The sequence below is a fragment of the Zingiber officinale genome, chromosome 8A (assembly GCF_018446385.1).
Source record: "Zingiber officinale cultivar Zhangliang chromosome 8A, Zo_v1.1, whole genome shotgun sequence".
Taxonomy (NCBI): Eukaryota; Viridiplantae; Streptophyta; class Magnoliopsida; order Zingiberales; family Zingiberaceae; genus Zingiber; species Zingiber officinale.
Window position 1 is genome coordinate 21,078,839 of NC_056000.1, and position 27,045 is coordinate 21,105,883.

Consider the following 27,045-nt stretch of genomic DNA (forward strand, 5'->3'; position numbering starts at 1 on the left):
GAATGGAGTAGTCTAAACCAAATAGATCAAATTGAACTATACTAAAATTATCAGATCGTGATTTGTACCAAACAATTTATACTATAATTTTCATAATAGATGCTAATTTGTAAATTGTGATAAGAAAATCATTTGTTTTTTAAAGATAAATTGCTTCGATCCATCATATACGAATCAAGCTGATTTGGTTACAAATTGAACTAGATTTAAGATTTAATTAGTCATTTCATTTAATTCAAATTAAACTAAAATAAATTCTCTTTTATAGTTGATACTAATCAAATTAACATATAAACGAATTGAAAGCTAAATTGAAGCCATCAATCTAATCTAGTGACTAAACTTTAGTTAGAAAAATGATATGCACAAGGAAAAAAACTCAATGAAAACCTCAAGGATAGACACATAAAGTGATGGGGCCCACAAAAAGTGAAATGGTGGGCCATGACTTTATGTGTCTATCCTTGAGGTTTTCATTGAGGTTTTTTCCTTGTGCATATCATTGCTCTTTTAGTTATTCTGCTTAAATAAAATTAAAATAATTCTTATATGGCATAGTTCGTCGTTTCTCATTAGGTTGACTTGAAATATTCAGACTAACCAATAAAAAGTCACAAAGGTTCTCATTTTACCACAATATTTACATGTTCTTACGAAAGATTTAAAAATAATATAATACATATATTCCCAATCTAGTATAGCATTCATTATTCATATTAAAACTTATTACTCATTATAGCAAAATTTATTGCTCATTGATCAATCATCAGTCAAAAAGAGAATGATCTCTGCCATTAAATCATTGATCCATAATTGTATTAGACTGACCAACGTCACTTACATAGCACATCAATATTTTAACTAGGAATAAATAAAAGTTAACACTAGATTTTTACATCAATTGTGGCTGACATGGTAGATTTTTTTTAAAAAATATAATAAAAATACACTAAATTTAAGAAACCATCTAAAGAAGGTTATGCCGCATGGTCTATTACATCAAAGCCAATGATTGGATTGATATCTCTCCCCGAGTCCAAACATTTTTAGCGAGAAAATATTAGATAAAAAAGTGCAAGCTTAAAATCCCAGTTTGTCTGTATAAACAAACAGATCTTGTGCGCCTCGCACATCATAGAAGAAGCGATACTTCTCCAACCACTAGATTCTCCTGTAATCTAGCTCGAGAAGCAAGTGATGAATTGCCGATAAGGTGTAGCTTCCTGCATCATCCACTTGCTTTCTCTGCGATAACAGTTTCTATGGTATGTTCAGAAGCTGATGCTGTATTTGGCACTTGTTCATCTTTTGGAATTATCAGGCCATATCCGCCCTCTTTTCTCTTGTACAAGATGTTTATTTCACCTGAACAAGAGCAATCAGATGCTGTCTTGCAGCAGGAAAAAGTTAAGCCACTCATACAAAACTAGTAGAAAAGTACCAGTTTCCTCGTTCCTGAAAGCATAGAAACTGTGATCCAGATTCTCGAGCTGCTCCTTTGCTTCCTCGACTGACAGTGGTGGCATGTCAAAATACCAATCTAAAAATGGAGCAAAAGAGTGACTGTCAAGAAACGGATGCAACAGGCAGAATGCTTTCTGCAATTGATAAATCATGAGATAGTGCAGAAATAGAAGCTATTGTTAGTTTAGATCCTAATCCACTCATGATTTGACATTATAATAGTTTTACCTTCAGATATTATCTAAGAATAGGAAACCGACCCAAAGACGACACTTATCTTCATTACTTCTCAGTCTGCAAAAAAATAGATTTTCTGTGCAAAAAATTTATCCAGAAATACATCAGATGATCAGAACAATCTTCAAACATATGGGCTCCCTGTTTTATTCTAGACTTTTACAGCTCACCCAAACCATTTTTGTGATTGTGCCTTTTATTTTTAAGTGGGCAAATTAGAAATGGATCGACGAGCTATTGTACAATGTCCACATTCCGAGTAAAAGCATCTACCCGGTATTAAAGCAGGCCTCATGATACAGAAATTGAGTTATTTTCATTTTCATAAGTTCTGATATCCTGTATGAGTTTGAGACTTCTACAAGAAGAGAATACAGCAAAAAAAAAAAAAAAACCAGGCCTAAATGGGCCGGAGCTATCATCTTAACCCACTCAAATAGTTCACATTTTACTGATGGCTAAGATCAAGATGAGATATGAAAAGTTATAACTCTTCAGATCAAGGACGAGATCATATCAGAATCTGAAGAGTTATATCTCTTCAGATCTGATGGTTGAGATTAAAAGTCATCTGAAGAGTTATATCTTTTCAGATTTGATGGCTAAGATCAAAGGACCTTTAAAGGGTTATACCCTTTCAAAATGAACGATACAGATCAATCCAAACCAAGGGTTACTTACCTCTTCACCCAATATAAATAGATCTCTCTCCTTCTTGGAAATCATTCATTCGAAAAGCATTTGCATTCAAACTATTCTTCCATCTCTTGCATAAGAAGAGTCCAAAAAGCCTACAAGAAGGTTCGTCGGTCTCGAAATTTGAAGTGCTACTATTTCGAGACTTCATCGTTGTATCTTGGGAGCGAATTGCTGCTATCCGTGAGCACCGTAGCGGAGCAATATCGTTTTACGGATATAGTATCGAACACTAGCCTCGACGATAACTCAATTTGCTTCCTCGCTGAATCTTCCGGAAGTCCTGACAGTCGACTAAAATCGAGTATGTCAAATACCAAGGAGCAAATCCAGAGGTTCGAGGACCTCACATGGAGCTCTGGTGGCAGTCAACAACTACCAAGAAACACCAAGGGATGTTTGTAGACTTTGTCAGGAGGAATTCAAGGAATGATCTCACATGGAGCTCTGGTGGCAGACAACAACTACCAAGAAACACCAAGGGATGTTTGTAGACTTTGTCAGGAGGAATTCAAGGAATGATTTTGTGATAATTTAGGTGGTTCCAAATAAAGAATTACACTAGCAAGTTGCAACCAGGCCTAGCTAATAATAGACGGCAACTGATAGATAAGTGAAGACATGTTTGGACCTTCATCAGCATAAAGAGAAGGGCCTTTCTCATATGATTAAAACAAGGCTAATGTCATGCAAATTCAAGCAAAGGTATCAGCTTGTTTAGATGTTTTGATATGATTTGAATCAGGAAAACTCATTCTGTCAATTTATACAAAAACTATAGCACCACATGAAAAGAAAATGGAGTGTATGATCAGCAGAACAGATTGCTTAAGTTATTTGGTAAGTAAGGAATCTAACAATGAGCACACGCAGGCAAACTAACATAAAAAATCTCATTGCCAAAAGTTAACCAAAACTTAGAATAGAACACTACTTTTTCTGAAAAAGCATTAAGGTGGGCAATAGCTCAGCCAACTAGATATTATATCATTATAGCGTGTAAAGTAGAACTGAAACAACCAAAACCCAAAGTATATCTAAAACCTACTGATCACAGCTAGAGTCAGCAATATGGAAACACTCATATTTAGCAACCATAAGAAGCATTATAAGGGACCCAAGAACTTCTCGCCGATTGAAAGCGCACTACTATTGCAATCAAATTATACTTGGCTGTTATATTGTAGTTACTGAATGAATGTAATCACTCTCATAACACTGAGTGATAAAATTATCAACAGAAATATTAGAAAATTTGCATAATTTCCTACGGAACTAGACTTGCTAAAAACAAGAATACAATAAATATACAACAACCTTTTCGGAGGAATGCAAATTCCATTCTGATATGAGAAAGGCATTAGTAAAATACTAAAGGACGGCAAAAATGTAACCTTGCCCAGTTGTTCTACGTCTTCTTCTGCAGGTGAAGACTCCACTATGTCTTGTTCCTCCTCGTCAGAGCTTTCAACTATGTCCCACTCTGTATCCCGAACCTTTAGGCGATTGAACCCCCTCATGTGGGGGCCACGGTCAGTATCTTTCTCCTTGATCTTCCTCAGTTTCCTCTGCAGAACAGAGGATACCAAATCGATGCTCCCGTACGTTGTCTCTGCTTCCTCCTCCGCCCGAATCACCCATGCTTCTTGCTGAACAAAGTAACCTAAACCAAAGGGAAAAAATAGAAACTTTTTGAACAGACCATCCAATTCAAGGATACAAAAAACAAGTGATGACATGAGGTAATTTGAAGCAAGGGTACATAACTCACATCGGCAAAGCCTGGGGCCGTTGGATCGACGAATGATAATTTTACTGTGTTCAGCTTCTTTGTAATTACAATTTTTTTTTACGTCATCTTCTCGATAAAATAAAATTTTATATTTATATATCATGTTCTCGATAAAATAAAAATTTATATTAATATGTTCTTGATTTTTCTATTCGAATTCTTAATATTGATTATCTAGAATTCATACGATTTAAGATTTTACAAAAACTATCAATTGGTATCAGGGTCACGACTCTGTTTCATCGTTTCATGATATTAAATGTTGAATTTTATATCGATCTTTATTTTTTATACTAGATCAAGATTTTCTAGTATAACATAATTTTTGATCGTCAAAAATCATATAAGAAAAAATTAGGATAAACTTATTTTTCAAATTTTTTGTATTTCTGTAAAAAATACGAAGAACGACGAAAATTGTTACTGTTTAACCTAATTTTAAATAAAATTATCATGATTCAATCAATTACTTTGATCGAGCAATTAATTGTCGAGTTTAAAATTTTAAACAGAAATAATTAAAATTTAAATAATTAATAGTTTTAATTAAACTTGTGATTATGTTAATTATCAATCAATTAAAATTATTATTGTTTCAATTAATTTTTTTAATCGATTCGATTAGGTTTTCTGTTAATTGATAAAAAAAAAAAATACTATTTCAACGAAACAGTGTTCGTTAAAAACAAATAGTGTTTCAAACATGAAACAATTTTTTTTTTAAAATACTGTTTCAATTTGAAACGGGATTTTATAAAAAAATCTTAATGTTTCAACCTGAAACAGTGTCAAAAGAGAGAAAAATAATATATATATATATATATTAAATGCATGGTATTAAACGTTTTTTTAAACATTCATACTGTTTATATATAAAAAAACATTAAAATTAATACCATGATTAAAAGATTAAATAATATTATTTAATTATAAAACTTAGAAGGAGCTTTAACTTTTTAAGGGAAGATTCTATATATTATCATGTACTCATATATAGTAAGTTTTTATATCAATTGAGATAAACAATTGGATTATACCAATCGATTACCATATTGTATCAATTGATTAATAAGTCTAATTTTATGTTATTAAGGTTGATTAAATAATTTTTGTTCAAATTAAGTTCATAAAATTTTCTTGAATCTATCCACACAACGTGCTACTAAGTTTAACTAATGTGTCGGCCCAAAGGAAGGTATCTTAGGTAGGTTTAGTACATTTTGTGTCGATAGACGTATATCTATGCTAAAAGTAATCGGCTCAAAGGAAGATTACTTTTATGCTAGATATATGCATAAAGTAGCTTACAACTATGGAACAAAATAATATTTTGTTCAGATCATGCACAAATATGTCGGCCCAAAGGAAGACATATTATGTGGCTGATTAAGGTTGTTATGAGCTATGAACTAAAATATAACTCATATAAAATATCATATTATACGCACAATGGGTCGGCCCAAAGGAAGACACATTGTGTGGCCAATTAAAATTTGAGTTATATCAGAGAGTATCACTAACAAATAATGTGTTGGCCCAAAGGAAGACACATTATGTTGTACTTGGTATCTAATAAAGAACTCATTTATATACATTTAAAATTTTATTTTATTTGCATAATTTTATATTACTTATATGTTCTTAGCTTTAATTAAATCGTGAGCTTAAATAAATTTCTCTCTTTAATTTCAGTGCAATCTGTAACTGCCAATATTAATAGCATCCCAACACTAACTGATTCAAATTTTGCTGAATAGAAAGAATACGTGACCATAATCTTAGGTTGGATGAACTTAGACTATGCATTAAGGAATGATCATCTCGAACCTCTGACTAGTGCTAGCACTATAGAGTAGAGGGTTGAATTTTAGCTGTGGGAGAAATCCAATCACATATGTCTGAGTATCATGAACCTTTCCATATCGGCACCAATAAAGAGCTCAATAACCGAGGGAGGAGATGCTAGGAGTTTTTTGGACCAATTGGCAGACCGATTCACCTCAATTGAAAAGGTCGAGACTACCACACTTCTTACGAAGTTGGTAACCATGCGGTATACTAGAAAAGGAAATACAAGGGAGAGATTGAGGCTTGAGACACATGAAAGTGCTCACCTAGCATCTAGATCTCAAGGTTCAAGCAAGAAGAGAAAGAGGATCAATAAAGGAAAAGGAAAGCAGACTGCAGATTCTGGAATTTTTCAAAATTTTGTTAGTTCGAAAATTAATTTAGCTATAGTACCCACTGACACTTGGTGGATAGATACTGGTGCTACTACTCATATAAGTGTCACTATGCAAGGTTGTCTTAGGAGCTGACTTCAGTTTGATGGCTTTATACATCTATACAGGAAATGGAAAGAAGGCTAAAGTTGAGTCGATTGACGTTTTTAGGCTTTGTTTAGGAACCAATGTTTTTTTGGATTTAGAAAATACATTTATTGTACCGTATTTTCAACAGAATTTAATTTCAATTTCTTGCTTGGACAAATCATGTTATTCTTGTTCATTTAGAAATGGAAATTTCAGTATTTCCTTTAATTCAGTGTTGGTTGGCAATGATTCCTTGGTTGATAAACTTTATAAATTGAACACCTTTACTCCTACAGTTGACAACGTGATAATGCATAGTATAGCTATGAAACGGAAATTGATTAACGAGAATTGTTCCATATTGTGGCATAGGCGTTTAGGACATATATCCAAACAACGCCTAGAAAGATTAATGTCACATATAATTCTCGATTCCCTTGGCATGTCAGACTTTAATGTTTGCATAGAGTGTATCAAGAGGAAGGCTACTAACAAAAGGAATAAGGGGTTAGCCGTTATAGTAATATTTTAGAGCTAATACATACGGATATTTGTGGACTATTCCCTAAGGCATCTTAAAATAGGCACACATATTTTATTAGTTTCATAGACGACTATTCCAGATTTTGTTATCTGTACCTTATTCATGAGAAATCACAATTTTGGACATGTTCAAAATTTTCAAAACCGAAGTTGAACTTCAACTAGGTAAGAAAATTAAAGCTGAGTGTGGAATTGTGCCTCGGTATACCATGTCTAGTACACCCAGTCTGAATGGTGTAGTTGAGCGTCGCAATTGAACCCTAAAAGGCATGGTAAGAAGTATGATGACTTTCACTTCTCTACCAGAGTCTTTGTGGGGCGAAGTACTCAAGACTGCAGTTTACCTACTCAATAGAGTATCTAGTAAGGCAGTAACTAAAACCCCATTCAAGATGTGGATGGGTAAAAAGTCTAGCATTAGGCACTTACACGTTTGGGGTTGTCCAGCTGAAGCTAGGCCTTACAAGCCTAATGAAAGAAAACTGGACTCAAGAACGGTTAGCTGTAATTTTATAGGATACTCTGAGAAGTTAAGAGGGTATAAATTTTATGATCCCTCTAATAGATCCTTCTTCGAAACGGGAAATGCTAAGTTCATTGAGGACAGTGGGAGTAATAAAATCAGGAAAGTATCTTTTGAGGAAAGCATTGGAGATCCTCCTGTGGTTACTACTAGTGCGATCAGTAGCGGTATGGTTAGCATAACACACATTATGAATATCACACATCCAGTGAACGTAGTGAACCAAAATATTCCCACGACATCTCCAATTCAATTGGAGGAACCTGCCACTGAAATTGAAGTATTGCCTCATGATCCTGTCCGAACCAGTGGTCAACGAACGCTGGGGACGTGGCGCTCCCTACTAGATCCTCAGATGCTCCGGCGAACCTGCAACAAAACCGAGCCGGGAGGGGTGTCCCGGCGACGGCCCTCCGACGCTCAAGTCAGGCGAGGAAATAGCAAAGAAGTGGCTTCAGAGATCCAGACGCGCCTACCTCCGGTGAAGAAATGGAGGCCTTATATAGAACTATCGAAAGAGCCCAGGCACGTCAATCGAAGCAGTCATCTGCTTTAGACCATACCCAAGTATGGGCCTGTCAGAAGAGCATACATGAGGCCATACTGCTACTGTATCCACCTCTCCCTGATGTGACGGCGAGATCTTCCATCGTGCAATCTTGTGTACGGCCTAATCATCAGACATGCCTTCTCTGACATCCCATATCCCGAGACAAGCGCATAGGCCGCTCGGCTACCTCTGTACCCTCGCCCTTATCTTGGCCGAACGGACCACCCGCTCGGCCCTTCGATCCCAGCCGATCGGTCTCTCGCTCGGCCCTTCGATCCTCCTGCCTTGGCGTCGGAAACCCAAGCCCATGGATGGGTTATTTCTAGCTCCGCTCGGACCATTACCCGCTTGACCAGCCTTCCATCCGTCCTTAGGCTGGGACCCTTCAGAGGGTGGGCCCCCCATTCTTACCGCCGGATCACTTGCCTTCCCTTCAAGTCTAGTCGAAGGAGGCAGTGAGTCCGACTGACTGGACTATGTGTCCGAGCGGGCGGTCGTCGCCTTTCAGTCGCTTATAATATTCCTGGGGCCGTTCGGCCCTTCTGCCAAGTTCAGCCGCTCGGCTCTTAGTTATGGTTGTCTTGTCGCTCAACGTGGGTGTTTGCTTGTCTAAATCTTCTCGAAAATCACGCAAATCCTCTTCATTAAGGCGAAGCGTGCGCGGTATGGGCGCATTAATTGCGCTTGGTGACAGAGCGCCACGTGTCGACCATTGTGTGGCGGCGACGTCACTCACGATGGGATGCCCCCGTTTAAAATGGACGGCCCGATGGCGTCCTTGTCTGTCGTGACCTAGATCGGACGGCGGAGGCCGACTGATCCCGGCTGTATAAAGCCTCAGTTCTCCTCCTTTGCCGCACGCTCGCTCGTGCTTTCTCCTTCTGCCTCTGCCGCTGCAGCCTCCGGCGATCCAGTTCCACCTTCCGGCTGCTACCTTCTCCCCGGTGATCTTTTCCGTCCGTTTCCTTCTCAGTGAGTCTTCTCCCTTCGTTTACAAGGTCTTCCCAACTTGTTTTGCCTCTTTTGCTCCCATTCCTTCGCTTCCTCGCTATCTTTTTGCTTCTTCGAGATGGCAAGCTCCTCCGAACCCGCTGTTGGTGTTCATGGCCCTTGGTATCTGACCATGGAGAGTCGGTTTGATGAGGAGGGTGCTCGGCGCCTTGCTCGGACGTATGGGATTCCCGATAACTATGAAATAGTTGTAGCCGACCCGACTGACCGGCCCCATGACCCCCCGATCGACACCATTTGTTTTTTTCTAGACCAATTCCAGGGCGGCCTTAGATTTCCTACCCATCCCTTTATTTTGGAGGTTTGCAATTATTTCCACATCCCGCTCGGCCAACTTGTGCCGAACTCCTTTAGGTTGCTGAGCGGGGTGGTTGTCCTCTTTAAGTTGCACAGTATCCCACTTGACCCCAAAATATTCCACTTCTTCTTCTATCCCAAACAATCCGAGCCGGGCACTTTCATTTTCCAAAGTAGAATAGGCTTTAAATTTTTTGATAATATGCCGACCTCTAACAAGCATTGGAAGGAGTTCTTCTTCTACATACGACTCCCCGAGCGGCCGGCATTCAGAACCAAATGGCAGACCGCTGTGCCGACCCAGCCGGAACTCGGCAAATTCAGAAGCAACCCGGCTTACCTTCATGCGGCGAACTGGTTGTCCGGTCAGCGGTACAAGATCGACCAGTTGCTTCTCAAGGGGGTGTTGTATATTTTCGGATTATCACCCGTTCGGGCCAATCTCCCCTACCGCATGAGTAAGGACTTTTTACTCTCTTCGCCTTTTTTGTCTAACTGATTTTAATTTCTTCCATTACAGCTGAAGTCATGTGGCGCTCCAAGGCCACCGATCATCTGAAGTTGAAGTCCGTGGAAATCGAAGCGGCGACTAAAAGAGAACTCACCGAGCGGGGTCTTATCCCCAGCCGCCCGGCAGCTACAGGAGAGGGGGGGACGCAATCTGCCCCTGAAACAGAAGTCACCTCAGCCGCTTCAACGGAGGTTGAGGCGGATCCTGTTTCCTCTGCTCCAGCAGAGCTGGGAGTCCCCCAGGTCGGGGATCCCCCACTGGAAGTTCGGCAGAAACGTCGAAGAGACACCAGCCTTTCGACTCAAGGCGAACCACAAGCGCCGATCGGGGTAGATTCGCCGGACCGCACACCGCCGCAGATCGGGACCCCCGTGGCTTCGCCTACCGCACGGCCCTCCGGCTCTCCTCCCAGAACTCATCGCCGCTTACGTCGGTTGGGCGAAACTTCCACCATAGGGGAGTCCTCGCATCAGGCGGCCGCGACTGGAGAAGCACCGTCCGGCCATCCGACCATCAAGACTACCCTCCGATTCCCATCGGAGGACTATTTACTGTCTGCCGATCGGCCCTCGAGCCCTGTTCACGAAATAACCTTGACGGGTCCGCTCGCCAAGCTTTTTGAGGACGCGCAGATTCAAGTGGCCCTCATGACGCCTAAGCAGCTCGGCGATAACAACATGCAACAGGCGACTCAGGTAAATTCATTTCTCTTCTTGTGCCATGTTTCCGTTGGGTCGTTGATCTTATTATTTCCCTTACAGCGTTGGGCTGAGCAAATCGCCACTAGCCATCGTCTAGCCGAGCTGGAGGATCTCCTGGAGAAACTCCAAGTGTCAGGGGGTCCATCGGCCGAGCGGGAGAAACAAACCCTCGAGGCCGAACAGAAGAAGTCCGCCGACTTGGCGACAGAGGTGGCTCGACTTGAAGGCCTGGTCAGGACACGCGACGCAGACGTGAAGCGCGCCAGAGGCGGGCGATTGCTGATCTGGACAAAATGAAAGTTGAAGTCCGAGCCCTAGATCAGCAGTCTAAGAATCTGGAAGCCCAACTAGCTGCCGAACGGGAAGGGCGCTCAGCTGAACGCACCAAAGCGGAGGTGGACCTGAAAGTTCTTCAAGATTCGCTGATTGCCTCCCGAGCGGCGCTCAGACAATATAAGGAGGGAGAGTCGAGTCGCCTAGCAGCAGCTCGCCAAGAATACCTCCGCTCGGAGCAGTTCGGCGCAAAATTCGGTGGCAACGTCTCCTCAACTTTCCTCGAGGCGGTCAAGGTCACCATGGCGTACTTGAAGAAGGGCGCCGTCTGTGGGAACGCGCCTGATCTGGAACGTGAAGATGGACGACGCCGAAGAGTTCTGCTATCCTCATGACCTAGGTCAGTTTTTCCGTTATCTGTTCTCGGTTAGTTATATGATCTGTATTATTTCGAGTCAAGGCCCCCGAGCCGTTCGGCCGGGAGGTTTATATCCGAGCCACGGGCTCGAAGACGAAGGCCCCCGAGCCGTTCGGCCGGGAGGTTTATATCCGAGCCACGGGCTCGAAGACGAAGGCCCCCGAGCCGTTCGGCCGGGAGGTAGACATACGCCCCCGCGCCGTTCGGCCGGGAGGTTTATATCCGAGCCACGGGCTCGAAGACGAAGGCCCCCGAGCCGTTCGGCCGGGAGGTTTATATCCGAGCCACGGGCTCGAAGACGAAGGCCCCCGAGCCGTTCGGCCGGGAGGTTTATATCCGAGCCACGGGCTCGAAGACGAAGGCCCCCGAGCCGTTCGGCCGGGAGGTTTATATCCGAGCCAGGGGCTCGATGGCGAAGACCCCCGCGCCGAGCAGCCGGGAGGATTATATACGAGCCAGGGGCTCGATGGCGAAGACCCCCGAGCCGTTCGGCCGGGAGGATTATATACGAGCCCGTAGCTGCTACGGGCTCGATGGCGAAGACCCCCGAGCCGAGCAGCCGGGAGGATTATATACGAGCCAGGGGCTCGATGGCGAAGACCCCCGAGCCGAGCAGCCGGGAGGATTATATACGAGCCAGGGGCTCGATGGCGAAGACCCCCGAGCCGATCGGATTATATACGAGCCAGGGGCTCGATGGCGAAGATCCCGAGCCGTTCGGCCGGGGATTATATCCGAGCTGCGGGCTCGATGGCGAGACCCCCGAGCGGTCGGGAGGATTATATACGAGCCGCACGGCTCGATATCGAAGGGAGGAGCACGAGCAGCCGGGAGGATTATATCTGAGCCGGGGCTCGATGGCGAAGGGCCGAGCAGCCGGGAGGATTATATACGAGCTGGGGCTCGATGGCGAAGACCCCGCGAAGCCGTGCCGGCCGGGAGATATTATCGAGCCCTGGTCGATGTCAAAGACACGAGCCAGGGGCTCGATGGCGAAGATCCCGAGCCGTTCGGTAGGAGGATTATATCTGAGCCCGTAGGCGCTACGGGCTCGATGGCGGCGAACCCCGAGCCGTTCGGGGAGGATTATATACTGAGCCCGTAGCGCACGGGCTCGATGGCGAACCCCGCCGAGCAGCCGGGAGGATTATATACTGCTGGGGCTACTCGGAGAGCCGAGCAGCCGGGAGGATTATATACGAGCCAGGGGCTCGATGGCGAAGACCCCCGCGCCGAGCAGCCGGGAGGATTATATACGAGCCAGGGGCTCGATGGCGAAGACCCCCGAGCCGTTCGGCCGGGAGGATTATATACGAGCCCGTAGCTGCTACGGGCTCGATGGCGAAGACCCCCGCGCCAAGCAGCCTGGAGGATTATATACGAGCCAGGGACTCGATGGCGAAGACCCCCGCGCCGAGCAGCCGGGAGGATTATATACGAGCCAGGGGCTCGATGGCGAAGACTCCCGAGCCGATCGACCGGGAGGATTATATTCAAGCGATCATCACCGGTTTCGGACCAGTTCAGCTGACCAGCACATCATATATCTATATTCCCCGTTCGGGGTTGAGCGACCTTCACTGGTCACGGACCAGATTCATGATCATCTATCTCCCCCGTTCGGGGTCGAGCAGTCGTCGCGGCCAGACATCTATCCATCTGATCGGCGTCATTTCGATCGCACGCGCGGCATCGTCCGCCCGGCATCTATCCATCCGATCGGCGTCATTTCGATCGCACGCGCGGCATCGTCCGCCCGGCATCTATCCATCCGATCGGCGTCATTTCGATCGCACGCGCGGCATTGTCCGCCCGGCATCTATCCATCCGATCGGCGTCATTTCAATCGCACGCGCGGCATCGTCCACCCGGCATCTATCCATCCGATCGGCGTCATTTCGATCGCGCGCGCGGCATCGTCCGCCCGACATCTATCCATCCGATCGGCGTCATTTCGATCGCACGCGTGGCATCGTCCGCCTGGCATCTATCCATCCGATCGGTGTCATTTCGATCGCTCGCGCGACAGCGTCCGTATAGCATCTATCCATCCGATCGGCGTCATTTCGATCGCATGCGCGGCATCGTCCGCCCGGCATCTATCCATCCGATCGGCGTCATTTCGATCGCTCGCGCGACAGCGTCCGTATAGCATCTATCCATCCGATCGGCGTCATTTCGATCGCTCACACGACAACGTTCGTCTAGCATCTATCCATCCGATCGACAGCGCTTCGATCGTCCGGTCGGTATCTTCGCGGCTGCGCACTTGGCATTGGTCCAGTTTCCGACTTGGTCTGCTCGATATTGTTACCATCCCCTACGACACCACTATTATAGCGACCGCTCGAGCGACATTATATTATTGGTTCAGCGATTTGGCTTTGACATCGAGAGCGGTTCAATTCTTTGCAATAGACTGTCCAGTCAGTCGGACTCACGCCTCCTTCGACTAGACTTGAAGGGGAGGCTTGTGATCCGGATATAGTTGAGTGGCAGAGAGGAAATTAGGAGGAAAAGACAGGGGCACTTAGGTCTTTTTACATGCTAGGGCTTTAAGGGAAGAGGAGGGATCGGGTTTTGGAGGGGGAAGGGGGCTCGCGTTTTTTGGGACAGGGAGCTGGACCCGCCGCCAGCCAGGGAGAAGCTTGGGTTTGCCCCTCTCACGCCCTTCGTCGGCGACCGACGAAGTCGCCGGAGCTCTCCTCTTCCTCTCCTCCACCCCTTTCCTCCGGTCTCACGCCATCGACGACGCCTAGGAGAGGGCGTTTTCACCGCTGCCAGGGAGAAATCGAGCACCGCCGTCGCGTACGGCGTCCAGCGCCGCCTCCTACTCCGGTGTCACCTCCTCCAGCAACCGCCAGCGTCTCCATCCGCCACGGCCTCCGGCGACTGCCACAGCCACCGCCGGTGTCACCTCCACCGGCAGCCACCGCTGCCTTCCCCCGTGGCCACAGCCGCAGCCTCCCCCTCTCGCATCTACTGCCGCTGTCTTCAGTGGATATCGTCACCTTCCAGATAGCCGCAGCTCAATACTATTTGGGTTATTCCGGCCATCGCGCCGAGATTGGGTTCGGCCATCGAGCTGAGGTTGTTTCGGCCATTGAGTCGTTGGGTTTTACTCTGTGCATCTCTCTTATGATTACGAGCTATCTGTGTTATCCGGCTTGCGTGCCGCGTATCGGCCTGCGAGCCGTTATGTCACAGCCTACACGTCGCATTCCGGATCTAGGCTGCATCGGATTCCGTGCCGCCACCATTAGATTTGACTTCTCAGCGGGTTCACACCCATCTACTTGTCACGACCGCGACGACTTGATCAGCACCACGACCAGCTCACTCATCCATCCGAGGGCGCCCCCCTGGGCCAGGGTACGTTCTCGTACTCGGTATCTGTTTATTTTACTACTATTCTGTTATTATCTGGATACTCATATATCTGTGGGATTCGCCTCGAGCACCGAGGTACCAGAGGCCGGGGCGACCCGGTCGCTGGATACAGGTACAGTTGACCGGAGGAGGACTAGACGACCTAGTCAACGCAGCGGACAGATCATCAACCGGGTCATGGGGATGCGGTCAACCTTCCAGACACGTCATACCGGTAGGTTCGTCTTCTCAGCTTCCAGACAGGAACACCTCATATTGATGAGCAAGTACCTCAACCACCTAAAATACAAGTGCCTTTAAGGCGATCCACAAGGGAAAGGAGAACCACGAATTCTCGTGATTATGTTTATTTCCAAGAGCATGATTTTGACATAGGGTTGGAGAGTGATCCTACATTTTTCTAAGAAGTCAAATAATGCTCTAACCCTGAAAGGTGAATTAACGCCATGCAAGAAGAGTTGAAGTCTATGGCAGACAATGACATTTGGGAACTTGTCGAATTTCCTGAAGGAAAGAAGCCCATTAGTTGTAAATGGATATTTAAAATCAAGCGGGATTCAAGGGGCAATGTCGAAAAGTATAAGACTCGTCTTGCTGCCAAGGGATTCACTTAGAAAAAAAACATTGATTACAAGGAGACTTTCTCACCTGTGTTGACGAAAGACTCCCTTAGGGTAATCATGATACTTGTAGCTCATTATGATTTGGAGCTACATCAAATGGGCGTAAAGACTGGATTCCTCAATGGAGACATAGTGTTGGTACGGTTAGCACTAATAATCTAACTCAGGTTTTGATGAATGACAAATCAGGTTAAGTTAGGTTTGTCGTTATCTAACACTCTGATCGAGTGTACAGGCTAAGTCCAGACAGGTCGACGGGCTGACCGGATATTTGACACGAAGTCCAAATGGGTCGACGGGTTGATCGGACATTTGGCACGAAGTCCAAGCGGGTCGACGGGTTGATCGGACGCTTGGCACGAAGTCCAGCTAGGCCGACGGGCTGACCGGATAGCTGGCGAGAAGTCCAGACGGGTCAAAGGGCTGACCGGACGTCTCGCAGGTGAGTAAAGGTAAGTCACTGATGGGAGTGACTGTGAGAACGCGTTCCCAGGAAGGGAATATTAGGCGTCGATCCGGCTTAGATCCATTTCGGATATCTAAGTCGAGATCGTGACTAGATTCCGATCTCGGAAAGACAGAATCTAAGTCATACTCTTGATATTGAATTTATAAAACTGTGTTAACACTTTGTTTTACAGGAAATATATTATATATTTGTCTCGGACTAACCTTGTCTTACAGGAGAAGGAATCTCTGGAGAAAGGTGGTCCGGGCGTCCGGAGGGGATCCGGGCGCCCAGAACAGGTCCGGGCGCCCGGGAGGTAATTTTATCCTGATCACGTCGTCGCCACATGGAGCTTGCTGGTTGGACCTACCATGTCTCACCAGGGCGCCCGGAAGGGATCCAGGGCGCCTCGAGCCTCATATAAAAGAAGGGTCAGGGGTGGAGCTCAAATCAACAACTCTGAATTGAAGAACTCGCTATCTTGTGCTCTTGCGACGCTGTAAAGCTCCGACAAACGCGCTACTTCTCTTTTTAAGTCTCTTATTTTTGTCGGTATTGCTTTAATTCTTTCATTAGCATTTTCTGTACTTAGTTTGTAATATCTTTCGAACTGCTAGTGAATTGCCCATCGAAAGCACCCTCGTGTGCGAGCCTTGGAGTAGGAGTCACCAAAGGCTCCGAAACAAGTAAAATTGGTTCTTGTGTTAACATTGCATTGTTTTACTTTTTCCACTGTGCTTACTCTTATCGACGAATTTTTTATAATCGATATTCACCCCCCCTCTATCGAACGTCTACGATCCAACAAGTGGTATCAGAGCAGGTACTGCTCTGATTTGGTGCAACCACCAATCAGGCAAGGGGGTGATTTGTTTTTAAAAATTCTTTTTTCTATTTTTGGATTTCAATTTTTCGTAAAATTCCAAACTGGTACAATTATCTTTTTGGAAATCTTCTTCAGTCGTAATTACATCTAAATTGGTGCAACATCAATTTAGTTATTTTTTTTAATTCTTCCCGCACTACTAATCCAAGACCAAGTCTTGGAACCTCTCTATTTGTTTTTTTGTGCAGATTAAAAATGTCGCAGATCGAGGGCTTCAGCACAGTGCGACCTCCCCTTTTCAACGAGGATGATTTCCCGTACTAGAAGAAGTGGATGGAAGTATATCTCAAGATAGATTTTGACCAGTGGCTGAGCGTCACAAGAGCCTACAAAATACCAGTAGACAACTCGGAGAATCTACTGGATCCTGAAGAATGGACAACAGACTTAAAGAAGAAGGCATCAATAGAGAACAAGGCAATCAACACATTACAGTGCAGATTAAAAGAGAAAAACTGAATAGAACTGAACCGGGTCGGACCACATAAAAACACTAAAGAGCTGTGGGACAAACTGATCGAACTGCACGAAGGAATGAGCGACGCTAAGGTAACGAAACGAGACTTGCTTCTAAATAGAATATTTAACATAAAAATGCAGGAAGGAGAAACGACCAACCAACTCCACGCAAGAATCAAAGATATACTCAACGGACTCCACGCAATAGGACACCAAATGGAGAACCGGGACTTAATAAGGTATGCCTTAAACGCTTTTCCACGCAACAGCTTGTGGGCATCTATCGTAGATGCCTACAAGATCTCTAAAAATTTATCAAAATTAAAACTAGATGAGCTTTTCTGTGAATTAGAACTGCATGAGCAAACTAACGCTGGGGTCGAGAAAGGTGTAGTTTTATTTGCAGGTTCCTCAAAAGAAAAGAAGAACAAGTCTGAACCTGAAAAGGATTCTGATCAGAACTCTGAAGATGAAGAACACCTGGTGAACCTTGTAAGGAAGATGTTCACCAGGAGAAAAAGAAGCTTCAGCAAGAAGGACCTTCAAAAGATCAATTCTCCAACCAAATCGAGGAGTGTGACGTGCTTCAGATGCAACAAGAAGGACCACTATAAGAACGAGTGCCCGAGATTGAAGATCGACAAACCAAAGCCGACCAAAAAGAATGCCCTCAAAGCGACGTGGGACGACTCCTCCTCGGAAGAATCGGAAGCAGAAGATCAGAAGCACCAGAGCCACCTCGCGATGATGGCCCTCAAAGCAGAGTAGGAAGACGAATCGGAAGAAGGGTCTGAACCCGAATTGAGCCACGAGTCCGTACTCATTTCCGAAAGTTCCGAAGAGGTATTCCTAACCTTAAACCGAAAGTTTTTTAAAATTATTTCGTGCTTAAATAATAAGTTAGTTAAATTAGAAAATGAAAACAAATTGCTCCTCGAGGAAAATCAAATCCTCAAGGAACAAGTTGTAAATAATAAATCAATTCAAGATCTAACACTTGAGGAGGAGAATTCATCATTAAAATTAGAAACTAATAATTTTAAAAATATGTTAGAAAAATTTACTACCAGATCAAAAAATTTAGACTTAATTCTAAATAATCAAAAAGCATGTTATTGTTGGGACCAAAATGTAGCTAGAGGGGGAGGGGGCGGGTGAATAGCTCGTCGCGTGCTCGTGATCAGCGTTGCTTGTTTCTTCAAAGATGTGCAGCGGAAATATACAAGAAACAACACACACAACGCTAACAAGTAGATTACTTTGTATCCACCTCCAAAGGAGGTGACTAGTCCAAGGATCCACACACTCACACACACCTCCACTAATAAACACTCATTTTCGGTAACTACCGAAGGCGGAGAAACCCTACAAGTTCACACTACAAGAAGGAAGGGAAAGGGAAACAAAAATACAGCACAAGCTTACAAGGGAACCCTAACCCTAGCTCTCTTCTTCAGCTGTAGATCCGTCTCTTGACTTGGAAAACCTCCAAGAACCTTCAAGAATTGGCGATCTGAACTTTGTGGAGAAGCTGTGGAGTTGCTGTGAAAATCTGAGATGAATGTCGTGAGTTGTACCGAAGGAATCGAACGCCTGCAACTAAATACGACGCCAACGGTCGGATCCCGATCGATTGGATTGCTCCCAATCGATCGGGGAGGCTTTGGATCGATCCACTGATCGATCCAGAGCGCCTCTGTGCTCTCGAGAAATGCCTGGATCGATTGGTTGATCGATCCAGGGCTTATCGTGCAACATCGCCATCTCCCAATCGATCCACTGATCGATTGGAAGCTCTGGGTCGATCGGCTGATCGATCCAGAGGCGTTCTATGTGCACGACATTTCTTCCCAATCGATAGGTTGATCGATTGGGAGGAGCTCTGTCACAGGGACTCACCCGATCGATCAGCTGATTGATTGGGAATCATCCAATCGATCGGCTGATCGATTGGGAATCATCCAATCGATCGGCTGATCGATTGGGAATCATCCAATCGATCGGCTGATCGATCCAGATGCTGGTTTTTGCCCAAAACCAAGTCCCAAGCCCCCAAACCAACATCCGGTCAATCCATGACCTGTTGGTTCATCATGCCTAGCATCCGGTCACCCTTGACCTGCTAGGACTCCATCACCAAGTGTCCGGTCAATCCCTTTGACCCACTTGAAACTTCTACCAGATGTCTGGTCAACCTTGACCTATCTGGATTTTCTCGTGCCAAGTATTCGGTCAATCCCTTTGACCTACTCGGACTTCTCAACACCAGATGTCTGATCAGCCTTGATCCATTTGGATTTCTCATGTCTGGCTTCACTCACCAGGACTTTCACCTAGCTTCACTCATTAGGATTTTCCTTCTACCTGGCTTCACTCACTAGGATTTTCCTTCTGTCTGACTTCACTCACCAGGACTTTCACCTAGCTTCACTCACTAGGATTTTCCAGTCAAGTATCTAGTCAACCTTGACCTACTTGACTCTCCTTCACAATCTTCCCACATGAACAACTGCACCTGCACTTGTCCATATCATCGAAGTCTTGTTTTGTCAAACATCGAAACCCAAACCAAAACTCAAGCTTGGTCAACCAGGTCAACCTTGACCTGATGGATATTGCACCAACAGTTATAATAAAATTGGACTCGGATATAAGTCGAACTCAAATAAAACTTTTAAATCATTAATAACCCAATACAAACCAACAAATAAAGTCTGGGTTCCGAAAGCGTGTTTAACCACGCAAATAGGACCTAACCAATATTATATCCCCAAAGATAAAATATATTACGTAAAGTCAAATAAACCAAATCAAAAATCAGAACACAAACCTAAATAAAAAAATTTAAAATCCAAACATATTAGAACTCAACAAAATTTAAACTATCACCAAGTGAAATATAATTATAAAAGAAATAGACATAAACTGAGAACTAAAAATTAAATTAATGACCATTAATTCAAGGGGAGGCTCCAGAATAGCTGGCACCTCCAAAATTAACCTACCCGGCAGGGTAACCCTAACCAACCTACCTGACAGGGTAATTAGGATTAGTTAAAAAGGGTTCAAGTTTAACTTAAAAAATGATACTGGTGAAATTTTGGATGATAGTACGTTAGGGAAGCTTAGTCTAACTTCTTACCTAATCTCTAAAGGGTTTAACCAAGGTCAAATTGACCCAACCTTATTTGTCAAATTAATAAAAGAAGATATTTTTATAGCACAAATTTACACAGATGATATAATCTTTGGTTCAACAAATTCAGAATTTTTAGATGAATTTACAAGTTTAATGGAACACTAGTTTGAAATGAGTCTGGTAGGAAAATTAACCTACTTTTTAGGATTACAAATCAAACAGACAAATGAAGGTAATTACATTTATCAACAAAAATATACTAAGGAATTACTTAAAAAATTTGGAATGGAAAACACCAAAAAGATAAAAACACCTATGACAGTAAACACAATCCTAGATGATGACCCCAATGGAAAACCAGTTGATTTAAAATACTATAGGAGTGCCATAGGTAGCCTACTATACTTAACTGCAAGTCGACCAGATATCTTATTTGCAGTTAGTATGTGTGCTAGATACCAAACCTGTGCTAAAGAATCTCATTTGACTCAAGTTAAAAGAATCTTTAGATACCTTAAAGGAACAACAAATGTAGGTATTTGGTATCCTAGGACTAATAATTTTGAATTAATAGGGTACTCTGACTCAGATTATGCTGGATGCAAATTAGACCGCAAAGGCATAAGTGGCGGATGTCAATTACTAGGTCCATCACTTGTCAGCTGGTTTAGTAGAAAGCAACATTGTGTTGCCCTATCCACAACTGAGTCAAAATATATAGCAATAGGATAGTGCGTTACACAATTATTATGGATGATGCACACCCTAAAAGATTTTAACTTGAACCTTACAAATGTCAAAGTCTTAATTGATAACATTAGCTCAATTAACCTAACAAAAAATCCAGTGCATCATTCCAGAACTAAACACATTGAAATTAGGCATCACTTTATCAGGGATCATGTTATTAAAGGTGGCATTGAACTCAAATACATTGAGTCCAAGTCCAATTTAGCTGACATATTCACAAAACCACTCCCTGAAAGTGAATTTAGTAATCTGCGTAGAAAATTAGGGATGTGTTTAATATACTAGGATTTTCAAAATTCAAAACTGTTTTAAAATTGACTATTTCAAATTCTAGGTTAAAATTGTTTCATTTTTTTTAAAAACTTTCCTACTTTTAGGATTTCAAAACAATTTTAGCCTTAGACTAGAAAAATCCCTTTAGAAATCATGTTCCCCTAGGAATAGTATTTGAGTATCTCACCAACACCCTAGGTTTACCTTGCTTGTGATTGACAAACATAGAAAGGGGTGAGATGTATAGGCCAGTTGCCTGGACTTAAGATGCTTATGTCAGTGCATCAATATAAGTCTGTGCGTTAAATACAAAACATACATTGATCAAGCTAAGTTATTCAGTTTAGTCAAACACTGACTGATTACAATGAACTTAACTTGACTAACCAACTGAAAGCTACTATCTTCTGATAGTTAGTAAGTACCTAATTGGTTAGACAGCTGCTTTGAATGTCAGGTTTAGGGGGAGGATTAATCATTTTCATACTCATTTTTTCTTTACTAAAAATATTTTGAAATAAGTTTTTGAAAATTGCCCTATTAAAATTCCTTTTAAACCTATTTTTGAAAACTAGTTTTCATAAAACTAACTTCTTCAATTAGATTTTATAAACTAAGATTTTGAAACTTGAATCTGTTGCAAACTTAGTTTTAATTAGTTTTGAAAAGTAAACAGTTTTTAAACTCAGCCTTGAAATTTTTTTATGTTTGAAAAGTGTTTCAAAATCGAAACTCAGTTTGAAAATTTAAACCTTAAACCTTGGTTTTGAAAACTCATATTTGTAAAATGTTTCAAAGTTGAACCTTATTTTGAAAATTTAAAATTTTTAAAAAAATTTGAAACTTAAACACTTATATTTGAAAATTTGTCTATCTAAAACTTAAACTTAAACTTAGCTTTCCTAAACTTAGCTATGTTACAAAAGATAAGAAATAAAAGCTAAATTACTATGTGTTAAAATTTAAACTCCCCCAAGTTAACTTGACATCATTTCTTAAAATTTTTTTACTTTGTTTGTACTATGTATTGTTGATTATGTCCTTATTTGATGGATGCCAAAGGGGGAGGGATAGGTGGTTAAGTTAGAGCAACTGAATGCAATTTTGAAAAACTAACTTAAAACCTTAAAAACCTCAAAAATCATGATTGATTTTTGCATATATTTTAACTAACTTAACCAGGTTGCCATTCCATCAAAAAGGGAGAGATTGTTGGTGCGATTAGCACTAACGATCTAACTCAGGTTTTGATGAATGACAAATCAGGTTAAGTTAGATTTGTCGTTATCTAACACTCTGATCGAGTGTACAGGCTAAGTCCAGACAGGTCGACGGGCTGACCGGATGTTTGGCATGAAGTCCAAATGGGTCGATGGGCTGACCGGACATTTGGCACAAAGTCCAAGCGGGTCGACGGGTTGACCGGACACTTGGCACGAAGTCCAGCTAGGTCGACGGGCTGACCGGATAGCTGGAGAGAAATCCAGACAAGTCAAAGGGCTGACTGGACGTCTTGCAGGTGAGTAAAGGTAAGTCACTGGAAGAGAGTGACTGTGAGGACGCGTTCCCGGGAAGGGAACATTAGGCGTCGATCCGGCTTAGATCCATTTCAGATATCTAACTAAGTCGAGATCGTGACTAGATTCTGGTCTCGGAAAGACGGAATCTAAGTCATACTCTTAATATTGAATTTATAAAACTGTGCTAATATTTTATTTTGCGGGAAACATATTATATATTTACTTCTGACTAACCTTGTCTTATAGGAGAAAGAATCTCTGGAGAAAGGTGGTCCGGGCGCCCGGAACAGGTCCGGGCGCCCGGGAGGCAATTTTATCCTGATCACGTCGTCGCTACGTGGAGCTCGCTGATTGGACCTGCCACGTCTCACCAGGGCGCCCGGAAGGGATCCGGAGAGCCCCGAGCCTCATATAAAAGAAGGCTCAGCGGTGGAGCTCAAATCAACAACTCTGAATTGAAGAACTCGCTCTCCTATGCTCCTGCGAGGCTGCAAAGCTCCGACAAACGCGCTGCTTCTCTTTTTAAGTCTCTTATTTTTGTCGGTATTGCTTTAATTCTTTCATTAGCATTTTCTGTACTTAGTTTGTAATATCTTTCGAACTGCTAGTGAATTGCCCATCGAAAGCACCCTCGTGTGCGGGCCTTGGAGTAGGAGCCCACCAAAGGCTCTGAACCAAGTAAAATTAGTTCTTGTGTTAGCATTGCATTGTTTTACTTTTTCTGCTGCGCTTACTCTTATCGATGAATTTTTTATAATCGATATTCACCCTCCCTCTCTATCGAACGTCTACGATCCAATACATAGAGGAGTCTATATATATGGTGCAACCAGAGAACTTTAAGTCTAACGACTCAAAGCACATAGTATGTAGATTAAAGAAGTCCATTTATGGTTTAAAACAGGCATCCCGTCAGTGGTACCGGAAATTTAATTAAGTGGTTACCTCGTTTGGATTGAAAGAGAGCCTCATTGATCAGTGCATATATGTCAAGTTCAGTGGGAGTAATTTTGTTATACTTGTTTTGTATGTGGACGATATATTACTTGCAAGCAATAATAAGGGTATGTTGCATCAAATAAAGTCATTTCTATCTGGTAATTTTGAAATGAAAGATCTTGATGAAGCATCATTTGTTTTAGGCATACAGATCTATCGTGATCGTTCAAGAGGCATTCTTGGACTTTCACAATAGACCTATATTGAAAAGGTGCTTATAAGGTATGGTATACAAAACTATACACCCAGTGACATACCTGTGTCAAGAGGTGACAAGTTCAGCTTGCAGCAGTGTCCACGGCTTGAACTTGAAATAAAGGAGATAGAGCAATTCTCATATGTGTCAGCAGTGGGAAGTCTCATGTATGCACAAGTTTGTACTCGACTAGATATAATATTTATAGTGAGAATATTAGGTAGATATATTAGTAACCCAGGACCGTCACACTGGAAAGCGGTAAAGAGAGTGATGTGGTATTTGCAAAGAACTAAAGGGTATATGCTCACGTATCGGAGATCAGATCATCTGGAAGTGATTGAATATTCAGACTCCAATTTTGCTGGATGTTTGGATAGTAGAAGATCTACTTCAAGCTATATTTTCATGCTTGCTGTACGAGCTATATCTTGGAAGAGCATCAAGCAGACGCTAGTAGCCACTTCTACTATGGAGGCAGAGTTGGTAGCATGCTATGAATCATTCAATCAAAGGATTTGGTTGGGGAACTTTATCACAGCATTACAGATCATTAATGGTATTGATAGGTCGCTGAGGATCTATTCTGATAATAAAGCCGCAGAACTTTATGCTAAGAACAATCGCAGTTCATCAAAATCTAAACACATTGAAATCAAGTTTCTAGTGGTTAAAGAAAGAGTTCAGAGTTGTTAGATTATGGTAGAGCACATCAGAACAGATTCCATGTTGGCCGATCCACTCACCAAAGGCTTTGTGTCTAAAATGTTTCATGCGCATGTTGTGGATATAGGAGTTCTTCTTATGAAAGAAGAATTCATCTAGTAGGAATCTGTATTTATTTTTATTGTTCTATGTTGATTAATAAAGACAAACATTTTGTTTCGATTATTGTACGCACATAAAGTTCAAAATATTAATGGAAATTATATGTTTGTTTTACACTCTAATTGTGATATCATCATTTACTACTGCTGTTTAACATTTAGTGTTTGTAAATGTGATACGAATTTCTTTTGGAATCATAAGGTGGATCATGATTTGTTATTGCAATTTAGCCAAAGTATTTTGTAAATATGATCTGACCTCTTTTGAGGTCATCTTAGGACCAGTTGAAAATTAACATGTATTGATCACATTTCATGTAATTTTCACTCTACACATCTACGTCTTGATCTATGTCATTAATAACATTGGTATTGTGATTACTGTTGGGGCTTGTTACAATCATATACAGTAGTTATGACCTCTTTAGTCCTATACCAATGAAGTTAATGGATCAGATTATTTATAAGGGTATTTGGAACCAATAAAGTTTGATATCAACTGAAGTTTTACTTGTATTTCACGTACAACTCACATATAGCCCAAGTGGGAGATTGTTGGATATAAGTATCCCTATTAGGTGGACTTATTTGTAAGTTGCACATGTGACTACGATCCGAACCCTTTAAAGTGATCTAACTTATGTCTAGTGGATTTCGGGTAATTGGATGTGGATCTCATATGTGTTTAAACTATAGTCCTGCATCTATTATCATCTATTTGTTGATAATAGATGTTCAATATATATATAAACTTATAGTCCCACATCTATTATGATCAGTGAGCTGATAATAGATGTGCACTATATAATGAGTTGGTCCCAGAGGATTAGGGCATCTTGAGATGTCTCTTCGTTCCCCATACCTTTCCCTTCCGTTGTTTCTTCTTCCACGGGATCTTCTGGACGACGTTAAAGGACAAAGATATGACTCTTCAATCAGGTTTTTTGTCATTATATTTATGTATTATTTATTTTTCTTATGTCATGTTCTCGATGAAACGAAGATTCATGTTAATATGTTCTCGTTTTTTCTATACGAATTCTTATTTTGATTGTCTAAAATTCATACAGCTTAGGTTTTTACGAGAACCATTATGGGCCTCGTCCGAACTCCCCTCCACAAATTGAGAGTTGGACGTCGACCTCCTGGACAAGGTAGTTGTGCTTCTGCATAGCCTTCCCTACCTTATCCTCTATGTGCTTCTTTAGTGTATCTGTCAACCGGCGAAGAGCAATCAAATAACACTAAAATCAAGCCCTACAAAATCCAGCAGCGGAAATAATCTAGAAAAGGGGGAAGACGCACGGAGATGTTTTTCCCTTGGATAATGAGACGGACGGAGGAAAGGGGGCCATCCCAGGACATTCGGACGGAGAAGGAGTGGGTGTTGGCAAGGCGAAAGGAGTAAAGGCGGAGGTCAAACGTGGCACCGAGAAACTGGCGACAAGGCATCGTTGGGACAGAGCTGGAGTAGAAAGGGTGGGAAAGGAAATGAGGAGGGAGGAAGGTGGCGGTGCGGGAGAAGGGCCAGGCCACGGTCGCCATTGCTCAATCTAGATTCTTGAATCTCGAGGGAGGCACAACAAGGGGATGTGGTTAATCCATTTGTGGATAATGGAGCTTTCGGAAGAAATGGATCGGATCGCTCGAATATATAGAAGTGATAATTCAAATATTGAACAGGTTCTTAAGCTTTGGGATGATCAGATCGGATCGGAAGTGCATCCCCGCGACGCTACCTACCTCAATGCATAATCCGATTAACTGCCGGAAGAAGAAAAAAAATATCCCAACCATTTCCATTTCCCCGCCTCTATCTCCGCCCCATCCCAGCCCAACGCAAACCAAACCCGATGGCTGCTTCTCTCCTCCCCAAACTCCACCGGCCGCCGACCAACTCCAGCTTCTCTTTCCCATGACAGCCATGCAAGAACCTTTGCAGTGCCCCCTCACAGAGAATCCCTTCTATGCTTCTGTCACCCCTTTCACTTCGTCCTCCTGTGAGCGGGAGGAACAGCGTTGGTTGCACGAGGAGCAGAGGTAACTACGTGAGGAGAAGAGGTGGGTTCGAGAGGAGTCTAGGTGGGTGTCCGAGTGCGATTCCCTCCTTCGAGAGATCGCGACCCTCTGCCACTGGATCGAGGAGCTGGAGCATGACCGACCGAGTCTTGATGCCCTAATCGTGGCGCCCGCGGCAAGCAAGGAGC

General features: G+C 43.0%; 1 pseudogene; it reads right to left on the minus strand.

Moving 5' to 3' along the window:
• Positions 1–840: 840 nt before the first annotated feature.
• On the minus strand, positions 841–26,383 carry LOC122010595 (annotated as a pseudogene).
• Between the last annotated feature and the right edge of the window lie 662 nt (positions 26,384–27,045).